Source organism: Drosophila serrata, unplaced genomic scaffold (genome assembly GCF_035046125.1).
Source record: "Drosophila serrata isolate PLE 108 unplaced genomic scaffold, ASM3504612v1 contig_69, whole genome shotgun sequence".
NCBI lineage: Eukaryota > Metazoa > Arthropoda > Insecta > Diptera > Drosophilidae > Drosophila > Drosophila serrata.
Genome location: NW_028256967.1, coordinates 150,252 through 164,535, shown reverse-complemented (window position 1 = coordinate 164,535; position 14,284 = coordinate 150,252). Strand labels below are relative to the sequence as shown.

Sequence of the window (14,284 nt, the reverse complement as noted above, 5' to 3'; positions counted from 1 at the left end):
TCAGTAGAAATTCGCGAAGAACGTAATGTAGGATTGTCTTTATCGATACCGATGTGAAAAGGACTCGGAAAGTCGGGCAGCGACGATAATCGCCCAAGAAAACTTCCGTTTCGCACGGAGGAAGTCATACGGAAAGGGCGGAACAAGTTGAACTTGAGCTGATTTAGCATAGATCGTAAAGATCTGTTCCATAAGCTGGGTGGCACACCTTTCGTAAATAAAATATGAATACTCATATATTGCCTTGAGAGTAGGCAAGGTGTCCCCGCGCCCTCAAAATTAACTGAAATCAAGCTTCGTACTCTTTCTCGACCTTATACCATAGCGCTCGGACTTGATCAATATATATTTTGGATCGGAACTGACTCAGACTCAGTAAAACAGTTTTGAGGCAGAACGGGTTGGACTTGAGCTGCTTTAGAAGAGATCGTATAGTTCTTAAAAGTAGTAGGCAAGGTATCCGCCGTGCCTTTAAAACCAAGTGAAATTAGCTCTGAACAAGCTTCGTATACTTGCTCGACCTTATCCCATAGCGCTTGGACTTGGACATACATATATAAAGTATATGTATTCTTGATCAGCATCAAAGCCGAGTTGATCTAGCCATATCCGTCTTTCCGTTTATACGCAAACTAGTCTCTCAGTTTTAAAGCTATCTAAGTGAAACTTAGCAGTTAGTTTTCTATATACTTTCTTCGTATATAAGTCGGAAAGGGCTAAATCAGGCGACTATATGATACTTATAGCTGTCATAGGAACGATCGATAATAAAAAAGAAAATAATTTTAACCGTTTAATCTTTCAACAGATATTCATCAAATTTAAGATATATAGCCCTATTTGATTATTTTATTTATATATCATATACCTGCCATAGTTCAATTACTACTTGCGACAAGACAGGAATTGGTTTATGTACTATCTGCCAATGATATAGGCCTCCTCACAATATTTTGTTGACCCCAACAGAAAAAGTTCCGTAAATCTTGGGAACCTTCATGGACACTCTCAAAGTCGCCAGGCCAATTCTATAACTAGAACCCAGATTTATAGAAATTAAACAAATCTATTGAACAGTTTTTGATACCCCCGACCAAACAACGGTTGCGAATAAGAGCGTATCCTGCCATAAAAAGCAAATGAAACACTCCCAACGGGTCAGGAATTAAAAGCCAATTTTCAATAAGACTACCAAAAAGGAGAAAGCAGCGACATAGGCGTTAGACTTAAAGGAAAATAATAGTCAAGAGATTTCCTATTATCAATCAAAGTTGGCCGCAATCGATAGCCGATTCTATCAAACGGGCTCTGAAAGAGTTCTAAGAGACCAGAATGATTATAACGAGTGATTTGATAAAATCACTATGGTCCCAACTCCAAGAAATCCACTTTTCAGTTCCTGAAAGTACAAAAACCCGGTAAAGGGAGGATATGACAAGCAGTCTTTCCTCCGACTAAAAAGGGATATACAAGCAGTGTTAGGGTCAAAATCAAACGCATCAAGCAATGCAGATGTGCACTTGCCCAGAGTTAACATCCCAAAATTCGATGGGGATCAACTTAAGTGGACACAATTTTTTGACTTATTTAAATGCATGTCCATGACAATAACATGCCGACCGTACGAAAAATGGTATCTTAAAACCACCGTAACTGGATAGGCTGAAAAATTGATGTGACATATTAATCTTAAAAAAGAAAAGAACATGAGCGCATGCATGACGGGTACAACAATTTCCGCCATGTAGCATACACAATTCTTAATCGTCTTCCGCAGAAACACACAGTCATTGAAGGAGTTGTGTATTACAACTATTGTATCTCTGGCAACATTGAAGGGACAAGGCATCGATATATCTAATTTGGATACAATAGTGATTGCAGTTATCAAACAAAATTTGGATTTTACAAAGAGCCTTTTACGAACAAGTGTTTAATGATTCTAGAGAACTAAAAGGCCTCGACACAATGCTCAGTTTCCTGGACCAACAAGTTCGAGTAATGGGAACAGGAAAAAGAGGCCAACAATCAAAAAGGGAGCAGAAAGCCAGCGCTGAGATGTTACGAAACTGTCCATTTTGCAAACGAAGTCATTTTCTATTTAAATGTGATGTGATGTGATGATTTTCGCCAGCAAAACAATACCCGAACGCGTCAAAAAATATGTGTAAGCTGTTTCAGCAACGACAACAAGGCAAAGGATTGCCGGAGCCGTACTTTTTTAAATGCGATAAAAACACCATACTTTGCTGCATCTTGAAACCACATCAGTCTCAGTAACCGAGCCACAATCCCTTTCTCTAGGTGCAGCAATTAACAAGAGTTACATCTTACTAGCCACAGTCAAAGTGTCAGTACAAGCAAGCAATGGTGAGATGGCCACGATGAGAGCTCTGTTTGATTCAGAATCTCTAAATTAATGGTTTCAATGCTATCACCGAAACTCCACGGTACCTCATTGCGTATTGAGGGTATTGGAGGTAATCCAAAGACCAGCCGAGCCAGACTTAACGTTCTTATAAAATCTATTCATAACAACTTTACTCAAGAAGTAGAAGCCTTTGTGCTAACACACATCATAGCTGATCAACCGGCTCATCCTTTGAGTTTCTCAAATCTACAACATCCAAATAACATTGCCCTGGCAGATCCAAACTTTGACAAGCCGGGAAAAATGTACATGCTTTTCGTAGCAGGATAGAATTACAATCCATTGCTATTACCAAACCCGGTAATCAATAGAATTAACAAATTTAAAAGTTGCAATAGATGGAAGGTTTATTGTAAAACTACCATTTTCTGAACAATCCTCAGCTCTAGGGGCATCTCAGAAAACTGCAACAAACAGACTCCTGGCATTGGAGCGAAGGACCTCAAACATACCCTCTGATCACTATTTCATCCCACACCACTGTGTGCTAAGCCCGGAAAGCAGCACTACAAAACTACGCTTAGTTTTTAACGCATCCCGTAAAAAAAAAAATAAATAAATCATTTAATAATATTGTACGCTGGACCCATGCTACTGGACGAGCTGCAATATTGCTGCCCTTCCGCACTCAGAAGTACGTGTTTACAGCAGACATAGCGAAAATGTATTGCCAGGTGAGGATTCACCCTGATCACTAGTTCCATCAATTTATAGTCTTGCGAAAAAAAACTTCAGAAGATCTCAAGTATTAACAACTCAAAACCGTAACAGACGCTACAGCTCTATTCCTGGCTACGAAATGTTTGGATTATTATGCCGAGAAAGCCAAAAAAACATTTACCGCTTGGACTATCCGTGCTCAAGCATGATTTCTAAGTCGACGACTTTCTCACAGGAGCAGAAAATAAAATTAAAATACTGCTACCGTCCGGACTCAAGCTTCGAAAGTGGTGCTCCAACAATAATCAAGTGCTAACCCAAATTTCACAAGAATACATTGTCACCAGCGTCAAGCTAGACGAAACGTTAAACAAATACGGTGCTTAAACGTTGGCATTAAATAATATGCATATTCCAAAGCACATCTATAATGGAAAGGTGTCAGTTTCTCAAGAACTACACACTTGTCGACGCTTCAGAGTGACCGCACGGAGCGGCAGTTTATGTACTTGGTATATACAAAAATAATACAGTTTCTGTCCGTTTGCGTTGCTCAAAATCGAGAGTAGCACCATTAGCGAAGGAAACTCTTGTATGGAGTTATGTGACTGAACTGACCCACAGAGTAAGAAAGGATTTACGCATGCCTTAGGATAGGGTATCTGGGTACCTTTGGTCTGATTCAACAGTAGTCCGGTCCTGAATAAATGCATCAGTGTCATCATACCAAACTTTCGTGGCCAATTCAATCGCTAAAATCTAACCTTTTTCACATTAGTCTCCATGGCGTCATGCATCGTCAGCAAACCATCCAGCAGATGTACTAACGAGGGGGATTGACGCTAGAAGATTAGCGGAGCACAACCTCTGGCTATATAGACAGCTTTTTCTACCGACCATCGTTGCAAGCGATGTGAAGCAAGTAAGTTTGCCAGCATATGAAGAGCAGATTGCAAAAGCGCTATACAATTGCAAACACAGCAACACTTTTCATATACTACAACGTATTGTAGCATATATGATGCGTTTCTGTAACAAGCGAAACCGAGCTACCACAACCACACTATGTGTCCGTGAGCTGACTCATACAAGGACAATTGTCTTTCACACCATTAAAAAAAAATAATTTCGTTGTTGAACATAAGCAACTTCTCACCCACAAAACAGTGAACGTGACAAAAGTGAAAGGACAAAAGGATTGTCGCCTTTTCTCCAATTAGAGTCGGAGGAAGATTTGAAGAATCTAAACTTCCCTACAATGCAAAACATTAGATCCTTCTTCCATTCAATGATCCAATTGTGAAGATGCTGTTGCGGGAGATTCATGTAGGTAGTATGCATTGCAGAGCGTAATCGCTAAGTGCAATTGCCCCCCACCAATATCGGGTTCTTTATGACAAAACAATGGCAAGGAGCATCATACAAGGGCTCGACCCAAATTGATGCAACAAATTATGGGTAATCTACCAGTTGACGGAGAGACACAGGCTCGGAAATTCTTCAACCCTGGAGTTTACTACTTTGGGCCTATTTTTTTTCGTTATAAAATACGTGGGAAAGACCAGTCAAAGTCACCAAGACAGTACATCTAGATTTAGTAAGCGACCTGACGACACATCCATTCCTCGACGTTCTTCAACGATATTTGGGTAGACGTGGAAATGACAGAAAATCCACTGTGAAATAGCAATCTTCACGAAAAAAACCCAGGGAAAAATTATAAATCAATGCAAGTTCATTTCGCTCCGAGCGCCATAATTCGGAGGCCTATGGAAAGGTCCAGTAAAATCTGCAAAGTGACTGTGGGAATCAGTCACCGCAACATGATCATTACTATTTGAGGAGCTCAGTAATAACTGAAGTCGAAAAAATCCTCAATTCACGCCCCTTACGCCGATGTCATCTGATCCGACGGATACACCCCCTTCTGATGTGAATCTCGCTCTACCAGGAAAAACGTTGATAAGAAGATGGAACCATGACGCAGAATGTCAAAGAAGTACTTCTGGTACTAGTAAAGAAGACAACTTGCCCGTGATGAGACAGGATGATGATGTCCGATTAGTAGATTTCAAAACTGCATTTGGGATCTTCAAATAGTTAATCACTCGACATGCGCCTCTGTTAAAAGAAAAAGTATCCAAAAACTTTCTTGCAGCTGCCGTGGTATCGGCAAAAGAAATCCCAGCACAGAAGATAAAGGTCTCGTTTCCAATCCATCCAAAGCTACTGGCAATGCCACTCATTCTTCAATTAGCAATGGTACAACAAACAAGTGTGACACAGTTCACAGATAATCCCGAAATATTCTATCAACGACTTGATACATCAAGAATGGCAATTTCAGAATAGACCATCATCTTATATTACGATTTGAAGCCATATTGGAGCATTATGAAATATTGACGGCCGGGATATCTAAACTCAAATCAAGTGTTTAAAGCTACGAAACAGCAATGCCTGTAGCTCAATATATGACTCCCTGGACAAACTCCTAAAATTTTAATGCAAGCCATTTGGCTTCAAGGTTAGGGTGGGACGACGATCTCCCTCATGAATCTTCGAGTTCGAGTTGAAGTTGGACCTACGATAATAGTGAGTCTGCTCAATGCAAAGACGAGAGTGGCACCAGTAAAAACGGTGTCGCTCCCGAGGCTAGACTTGTGCGGAGCCTTGCTCTTGTCCGAGATGGCCGCAGCTATTCTTCCAAAAATGATTCTTCCAAAAGTGACCTCACGCTTGCCTTGTTGGACCGACTTGACGATTGTGTTGACATGGCCGAGAATACCAGCGTGTCACTGGACGACGTTCGTGGCCAACAGGGTGACCAAGATCATTCAGTCCATTAAAGCTAAGAGATGGGCACATGTCCGTTCCAAACACAGCCCTACCGATCTCGCAAGCAGAGAGGTATCGCTCCAAGACCTCGCAGACAATCAACGGTGGTGGCACGGTCCATCTTGGTTTCGAATGCCACGCGGTGAGTGGTCCACTCAAGGCGGCAAAGCCGACCGTGACGGACCTCGAGAGACGACCGGACAAGGTCAACATCGCGAAGGTACCCCCAGAGGATATTCTCGAGCGATTCTCTAAGCTCGACAAGGCATTACAAGTTTTCGCGTATGTTTCTCGTTTCATTTAACGTTCCCGACAAATAACTGTTCCACGTGAGGAGCAGCTATACAATGCTGAGACCGCCGCAGCGAAGCGGCTTCTAATTTCCACGACTCATCGCCGATATTTCGGGTTCGAGTATGCCTGCCTGAGCCAAAAGCGTTCAGTAACCGCATCCAGTTCTATTAAAAATATGAATCATAAGAGCGTGAGGCGGGTGACGACCTCCAACGTCCTCCAATATGCTGAACGGGATTCGGTCATTCTCCCATACAATCGTCATTTTGCTGGTCTCCTCGTTTATTTTACGTACCGTATAGCACTGCACGGCTGATCCACTCGAATTTTTAGATACCAAGGGTCAAAAAATCTTGTTAAAGTAGTTTTCTCATGCAAGGTATGCGTGATCCACAAAAAAAGGCAACAAACCTGCTCAGTCAACTAAAGAGTGAACGTTCTTTTCGCGCCAATTTATATATACGGGTATGGATTTTTCGGGGCCTTTCGATATTAAGACCTACACCTGATAAGGCTGCCTCATTACTAAAGGGTATGTGTTGGTATTTGTGTGTTTCTCCACAGAATCAATCCATTTAAAACCCACATCTGACCTTACGACCGATAAATTTCTCGCAGCATTTTCTCGTTTCGTGTCCCGAAGAGAGTGCCCTCGACAAGCTCAGTCGGACAATGGGAAAACCTTTGTTGGAGCAGCCACTGTGCTGTCCCGCAATTTTCTATTAGCACTGAAGGAGTCAGTGACGAGTGCTTACAGTCACCAGCAGCTTCTGTGGTAGTTTATTTCTTCGGGAGCGCCCCAGATGGGAGGGTTGTGGGAAGCTGAAGTCAAAAGCTTCAAAACACTGTTTTATAAGTCCACAGCCACTCGGAAATATACTTTCGAAGAGCTTTCGACGCTCCTGGCAAAAGACGAGGCATTCGCGGCTAATCGCTTGGTCTCTGAGAACCTTTTTTCCTTTTTGATGGACCCCAAAGCAACAAGTGGCAAACCCCCATGGAGAACCTCGGCGTGGACCATATGGTCGTTATCAAGGACTACAATCTGCCATCCAATGAATGGCGGCTCGGCATGATCGATGCCGTGTTTCCCGAACCGGACGGTCATGTCCGAGTAGTGAATATTCGCACTGCTCGCGGTCTCGTCAAGCGTCATATCGCCAAGGTCGGACTACTGCCGTGGATACGTCCCAAACGGCCGCAATAACCAGCCTCACCCCGAAGGCGGCTGAAGCAAGTCAGTTTGCCAACATGTAAAGAGCAGATTGGAAGCGAGCTATATAATTGCAAAAACAGCAACTCTTTTCAGAAATTACAACGTATTGTAGCATATATGACGCGTTTCTGTGATTAGCAAAGCAGAGCTCCAATAACCACACTGAGTGTAGTTGAATTTGCTCATGCAAGGACAATCATTTTGAATAATATAATCAACTTATCACCCACAAAACGGTGGGCAAAATGAGTTCGATTGTCTCTTTGTCTCCTATAATTGGTAATGACCATACAATGATCCAATTGTTGGAATGATGTTGCGAGAAATGCATGAAGTTAACTTGCATTGCGGAGCACAATCAAATCCTCAATTCACGGCCCCTTACACCGATGTCATCTGATTCGACGGATACATCAGGTCGCACCCCAAGCCATTTCCTGATTGGTGAGCCACTGACCGTTCCTCCTGATGTGAATGTCGCTCTAATATATTAGTTATTTCCTCCTTTTTTATGTTTTAGGATATTTGCTTTCTAATTTTGAATTTCTTCCGAGTTCTGAGCAACTTTTAGCATTAGTGAAGTTAGTAAATTGGTTGATTTTTTTATTAATTAATCTATTGATTACTACTTGTATATTTTTGTTGTCTAATTGTTCACTTATCTCGTTCTCTAAAACTTCGTAATTGTGATGATCTGACGTTCTGCCAGCCATTTCCACGTACTACCTGCCTATATCTTCTATTGCCCTTTTTTGGGTTTTTCGAGTTTGGAATCTGCGTAAATCGGTGCGTAGCTGCCTCAACGCGTAAAAAAGATCTAGGTGTAATGGGTGAGAGGATTTTTATTAAGTGATTCGCTTAGTCGTGTTTCGAGTGAGAATAATCCCTTTATCCCCAAGCATGTCGGTAAAGAGCGTCTGAAAAGTTATGTGGGTGTAAGATTTGTTCCTACTCTTTTATCTATTTCTTAAGAAGTACTGTATGGCTTGGTGACTATTAAGTCGGGTGTTTTTTCTTTTGGTTGTGATATTCTTTGAAATCGTGCTTCTGAAAAATATGTCTTTAGGTCTGTCTTTCAGTTTGCAAATGTCATGCTCCCGTTGTCTTTTTAAAACACCGTCAAGTTTCGGTTGGTGTTGAACCTCTCTATTTCCCCATTACTCGTCGATGAATACGGTATTTCCTTATGTCTTGACTCTAATATTTCATATTATATTCACTTGGACATATTAAGAGAATTTATTGATATCTGTTAGTATGCTTTGTTTTCCTGTAACGTAAATATCTTTATGAAGACTTCTTTTTATATTGTAAGACTCAGGCTATGTATAAGTATTTTCGGGTGAAAGAAGGATTTCATAAAGTTTCCTGTCAATGCGAAGTCTTCGTTTCCCAATTAGGAAATCTTTTTCCAATTTCTTAGATTTTTGATTAAGAGCTCTGGCATGGATTGTTTGGTATGGAGACTTTCATTGTCAGAATCACAGGAAACTCTCTGGATCGAGCTTGATGTGTGAACTTAAACTTTTTCTTTTTATATTCATCCAGTTTGCTTTATTTGATGTCAGGTGTTGTGGGCTTTAGATACACATAAGAGAACAGCTCTTCGAGAGTTTTTGCGTTTATTAGCCTGTTCCGGGTTTTTCTAGTTACTGCGAAATCGCTAATGTATGGTTGTTTATTTGGATCTGCCGGCTAGTATGTAAGCCTTACCGATGAGACATCTAGCTTATTACCAGGAGTAATAATGGCAATATATAATTGACGCTCTTTGGGGTTGTTAAGACGGAAACACCTGTGGGGATACTTTTGTTTTATAATCACCTGGAGCTATAAATCAGTTTCACAGTGAGTCGTAAAAGTAAAGAAGCTCGCAATATAAAAGTGTGAAGGGCAGTAGATGGCGGATAAGGGAAGAGGGCATATGCATATGCATAAGGATGTGGTCTGTAGCTAGTTAATAGGGAATGGCTTCAGGGGATGCTATTTTATACATCGTTTTTTGAGTATACCGGTAACTCTATGTGCTTTACCGTCTGGGTGGTTGGTCGCGTGGAATCCAATTTCAGAGAGCAGGAGCTCATTTTTAAGAAGGGAAATGGCGTTTGCGTTTCAGAAGTATACTGAAAGAGTCCATTAAAACAGACTTTTGTTTGATCAGCAGTTCCATTTGAAGGTACTGGATTCGTAATAGGTTTGCAGAGAGCTTCGAATCGACATTTAATTGTTGAATTGTTGATTGGGCATTTTTATACGGGGCACTACATTTTTCTGTAGAGGTTAAGTTTCTGGCGCTAACTCAATCTTAAACAGGTGTTAAGGAATTTTATTACCTCTTGAAGACCGGATATTTCCCACATTGTTGATCTGGAGTTTTATTTCTGAAACACTTCTTTTTTTATGATGGCAACAAATAAATTATAAGACCCAATAATTTCTTTAAGCTTATTAATTATATTGGAACAGATGTGTTTCGTAATGTAGAAAGGAATTGGCTTTAAAACTTGGTGCTTGACCACCACCTTCTTTGACCTGGCCAGGTATGGAAAACTGATTTCGGATCTTCCAGTGGTGTTGCTTAAGTCCTTACTATCCGACAAAGAAAATATTCGGTATTCAATCTTGAAAATGGCTGGAGCGTCCGTAGTGTTTAGTCGACCGATGAGGTGGAGAGCAGACTAGCCGTACCTAACCTCGACTAGAAGCGAACGAAGATCGAAAACACGGGAGTGTACGATAGTGAATACCCGAAAGCGGAGAGAGAGAAGTATTAAAGCACTTTGAAAATGTTGTCAATTGGAGTCTGTTGTTCTTTACAAATCATTTTGCAAAGAGTTGCCGAGGTCGAGGGAAAATGTTTTTCAATACTATTTTTAATACGATGTTCGGGACTTTGATGTCGGCAAAAAAGGTAATAAAAATGCAATTAAGGTAAGCTCTAAAATTTTGACAGTGATTTGAGTAATAAAAATGTAATTAATGAGGGTTAGCTGTCAACCTGTCCATGGATGGGGTAATAAAGTGAAATTAATTAGGGTCATTTGGTGTTAAAGGACACTTGTTAAACAAGGAATTGGATACGAGTGCGAATGAGAGTGAGCGATCCCGAGCGATCCTGAAGCGCACGTGTACGTTCCCACGAACCTCATTAAGAAAAGAACGTGGACGTTCTCCCACGATCCTCCCTTAAAAAAGGGAAGGGGTCTTAAAGAAGGGTACAAGTCTTGTATACAAACATGTTGGATTGGAGGACTTTGATTGATATAAAATTGGGAAACATTATATATTATAATCATTCATAAATAATTTAATTAACACACTTACTGAGAACTTACTAACACTCTTACCTTGAGAAACGGTAACTTCGAGGTGACAGGGGGATCAACGGTTTAGGTGAAAATTGTCGGGAACACGACATTCCATATTCAAATAACAAGGACTTGACTGAACGACATAAAACAGAATCGGTTTTAATAGCAGTATTAGTGAAAGAGACTTCGTATGCTCTGGAACCAGTATCTGAAGACACTGCAAGCACTGTCTCACTGAAGTAACTCCTTACTATTTTTAGTAAGTATTCTGGGATGTTCAGGGCAACGAAATGTTCGGTTCTAGTCTGCGGTGTTGAAGACGTTCCTTATGTCGAGCGTTACCACAAGACACGCCGATCCGGCGTGAACCTCCCTCTTCTGAACAATCAAATCCTCAATTCACGGCCCCTTACACCGATGTCATCTGATTCGACGGATACATCAGGTCGCGCCCCAAGCCATTTCCTGATTGGTGAGCCACTGACCGTTCCTCCTGATGTGAATGTCGCTCTAATATATTAGTTATTTCCTCCTTTTTTATGTTTTAGGATATTTGCTTTCTAATTTTGAATTTCTTCCGAGCTCTGAGCAACTTTTAGCATTAGTGAAGTTAGTAAATTGGTTGATTTTTTTATTAATTAATCTATTGATTACTACTTGTATATTTTTGTTGTCTAATTGTTCACTTATCTCGTTCTCTAAAACTTCGTAATTGTGATGATCTGACGTTCTGCCAGCCATTTCCACGTACTACCTGCCTATATCTTCTATTGCCCTTTTTTGGGTTTTTCGAGTTTGGAATCTGCGTAAATCGGTGCGTAGCTGCCTCAACGCGTAAAAAAGATCTAGGTGTAATGGGTGAGAGGATTTTTATTAAGTGATTCGCTTAGTCGTGTTTCGAGTGAGAATAATCCCTTTATCCCCAAGCATGTCGGTAAAGAGCGTCTGAAAAGTTATGTGGGTGTAAGATTTGTTCCTACTCTTTTATCTATTTCTTAAGAAGTACTGTATGGCTTGGTGACTATTAAGTCGGGTGTTTTTTCTTTTGGTTGTGATATTCTTTGAAATCGTGCTTCTGAAAAATATGTCTTTAGGTCTGTCTTTCAGTTTGCAAATGTCATGCTCCCGTTGTCTTTTTAAAACACCGTCAAGTTTCGGTTGGTGTTGAACCTCTCTATTTCCCCATTACTCGTCGATGAATACGGTATTTCCTTATGTCTTGACTCTAATATTTCATATTATATTCACTTGGACATATTAAGAGAATTTATTGATATCTGTTAGTATGCTTTGTTTTCCTGTAACGTAAATATCTTTATGAAGACTTCTTTTTATATTGTAAGACTCAGGCTATGTATAAGTATTTTCGGGTGAAAGAAGGATTTCATAAAGTTTCCTGTCAATGCGAAGTCTTCGTTTCCCAATTAGGAAATCTTTTTCCAATTTCTTAGATTTTTTGATTAAGAGCTCTGGCATGGATTGTTTGGTATGGAGACTTTCATTGTCAGAATCACAGGAAACTCTCTGGATCGAGCTTGATGTGTGAACTTAAACTTTTTCTTTTTATATTCATCCAGTTTGCTTTATTTGATGTCAGGTGTTGTGGGCTTTAGATACACATAAGAGAACAGCTCTTCGAGATTTTTTGCGTTTATTAGCCTGTTCCGGGTTTTTCTAGTTACTGCGAAATCGCTAATGTATGGTTGTTTATTTGGATCTGCCGGCTAGTACGTAAGCCTTACCGATGAGACATCTAGCTTATTACCAGGAGTAATAATGGCAATATATAATTGACGCTCTTTGGGGTTGTTAAGACGGAAACACCTGTGGGGATACTTTTGTTTTATAATCACCTGGAGCTATAAATCAGTTTCACAGTGAGTTGTAAAAGTAAAGAAGCTCGCAATATAAAAGTGTGAAGGGCAGTAGATGGCGGATAAGGGAAGAGGGCATATGCATATGCATAAGGATGTGGTCTGTAGCTAGTTAATAGGGAATGGCTTCAGGGGATGCTATTTTATACATCGTTTTTTGAGTATACCGGTAACTCTATGTGCTTTACCGTCTGGGTGGTTGGTCGCGTGGAATCCAATTTCAGAGAGCAGGAGCTCATTTTTAAGAAGGGAAATGGCGTTTGCGTTTCAGAAGTATACTGAAAGAGTCCATTAAAACAGACTTTTGTTTGATCAGCAGTTCCATTTGAAGGTACTGGATTCGTAATAGGTTTGCAGAGAGCTTCGAATCGACATTTAATTGTTGAATTGTTGATTGGGCATTTTTATACGGGGCACTACATTTTTCTGTAGAGGTTAAGTTTCTGGCGCTAACTCAATCTTAAACAGGTGTTAAGGAATTTTATTACCTCTTGAAGACCGGATATTTCCCACATTGTTGATCTGGAGTTTTATTTCTGAAACACTTCTTTTTTTATGATGGCAACAAATAAATTATAAGACCCAATAATTTCTTTAAGCTTATTAATTATATTGGAACAGATGTGTTTCGTAATGTAGAAAGGAATTGGCTTTAAAACTTGGTGCTTGACCACCACCTTCTTTGACCTGGCCAGGTATGGAAAACTGATTTCGGATCTTCCAGTGGTGTTGCTTAAGTCCTTACTATCCGACAAAGAAAATATTCGGTATTCAATCTTGAAAATGGCTGGAGCGTCCGTAGTGTTTAGTCGACCGATGAGGTGGAGAGCAGACTAGCCGTACCTAACCTCGACTAGAAGCGAACGAAGATCGAAAACACGGGAGTGTACGATAGTGAATACCCGAAAGCGGAGAGAGAGAAGTATTAAAGCACTTTGAAAATGTTGTCAATTGGAGTCTGTTGTTCTTTACAAATCATTTTGCAAAGAGTTGCCGAGGTCGAGGGAAAATGTTTTTCAATACTATTTTTAATACGATGTTCGGGACTTTGATGTCGGCAAAAAAGGTAATAAAAATGCAATTAAGGTAAGCTCTAAAATTTTGACAGTGATTTGAGTAATAAAAATGTAATTAATGAGGGTTAGCTGTCAACCTGTCCATGGATGGGGTAATAAAGTGAAATTAATTAGGGTCATTTGGTGTTAAAGGACACTTGTTAAACAAGGAATTGGATACGAGTGCGAATGAGAGTGAGCGATCCCGAGCGATCCTGAAGCGCACGTGTACGTTCCCACGAACCTCATTAAGAAAAGAACGTGGACGTTCTCCCACGATCCTCCCTTAAAAAAGGGAAGGGGTCTTAAAGAAGGGTACAAGTCTTGTATACAAACATGTTGGATTGGAGGACTTTGATTGATATAAAATTGGGAAACATTATATATTATAATCATTCATAAATAATTTAATTAACACATTTACTGAGAACTTACTAACACTCTTACCTTGAGAAACGGTAACTTCGAGGTGACAGGGGGATCAACGGTTTAGGTGAAAATTGTCGGGAACACGACATTCCATATTCAAATAACAAGGACTTGACTGAACGACATAAAACAGAATCGGTTTTAATAGCAGTATTAGTGAAAGAGACTTCGTATGC

The 14,284-nt window shown here is 40.3% G+C and overlaps 1 protein-coding gene across 7 annotated transcripts in view; it reads right to left on the bottom strand.

Moving 5' to 3' along the window:
- l(2)41Ab (lethal (2) 41Ab) overlaps nucleotides 1-14,284 on the bottom strand; it is a 300,238-nt gene that overhangs the window by 139,956 nt on the left and 145,998 nt on the right. The gene's annotated exons all lie outside the window — the stretch shown is intronic.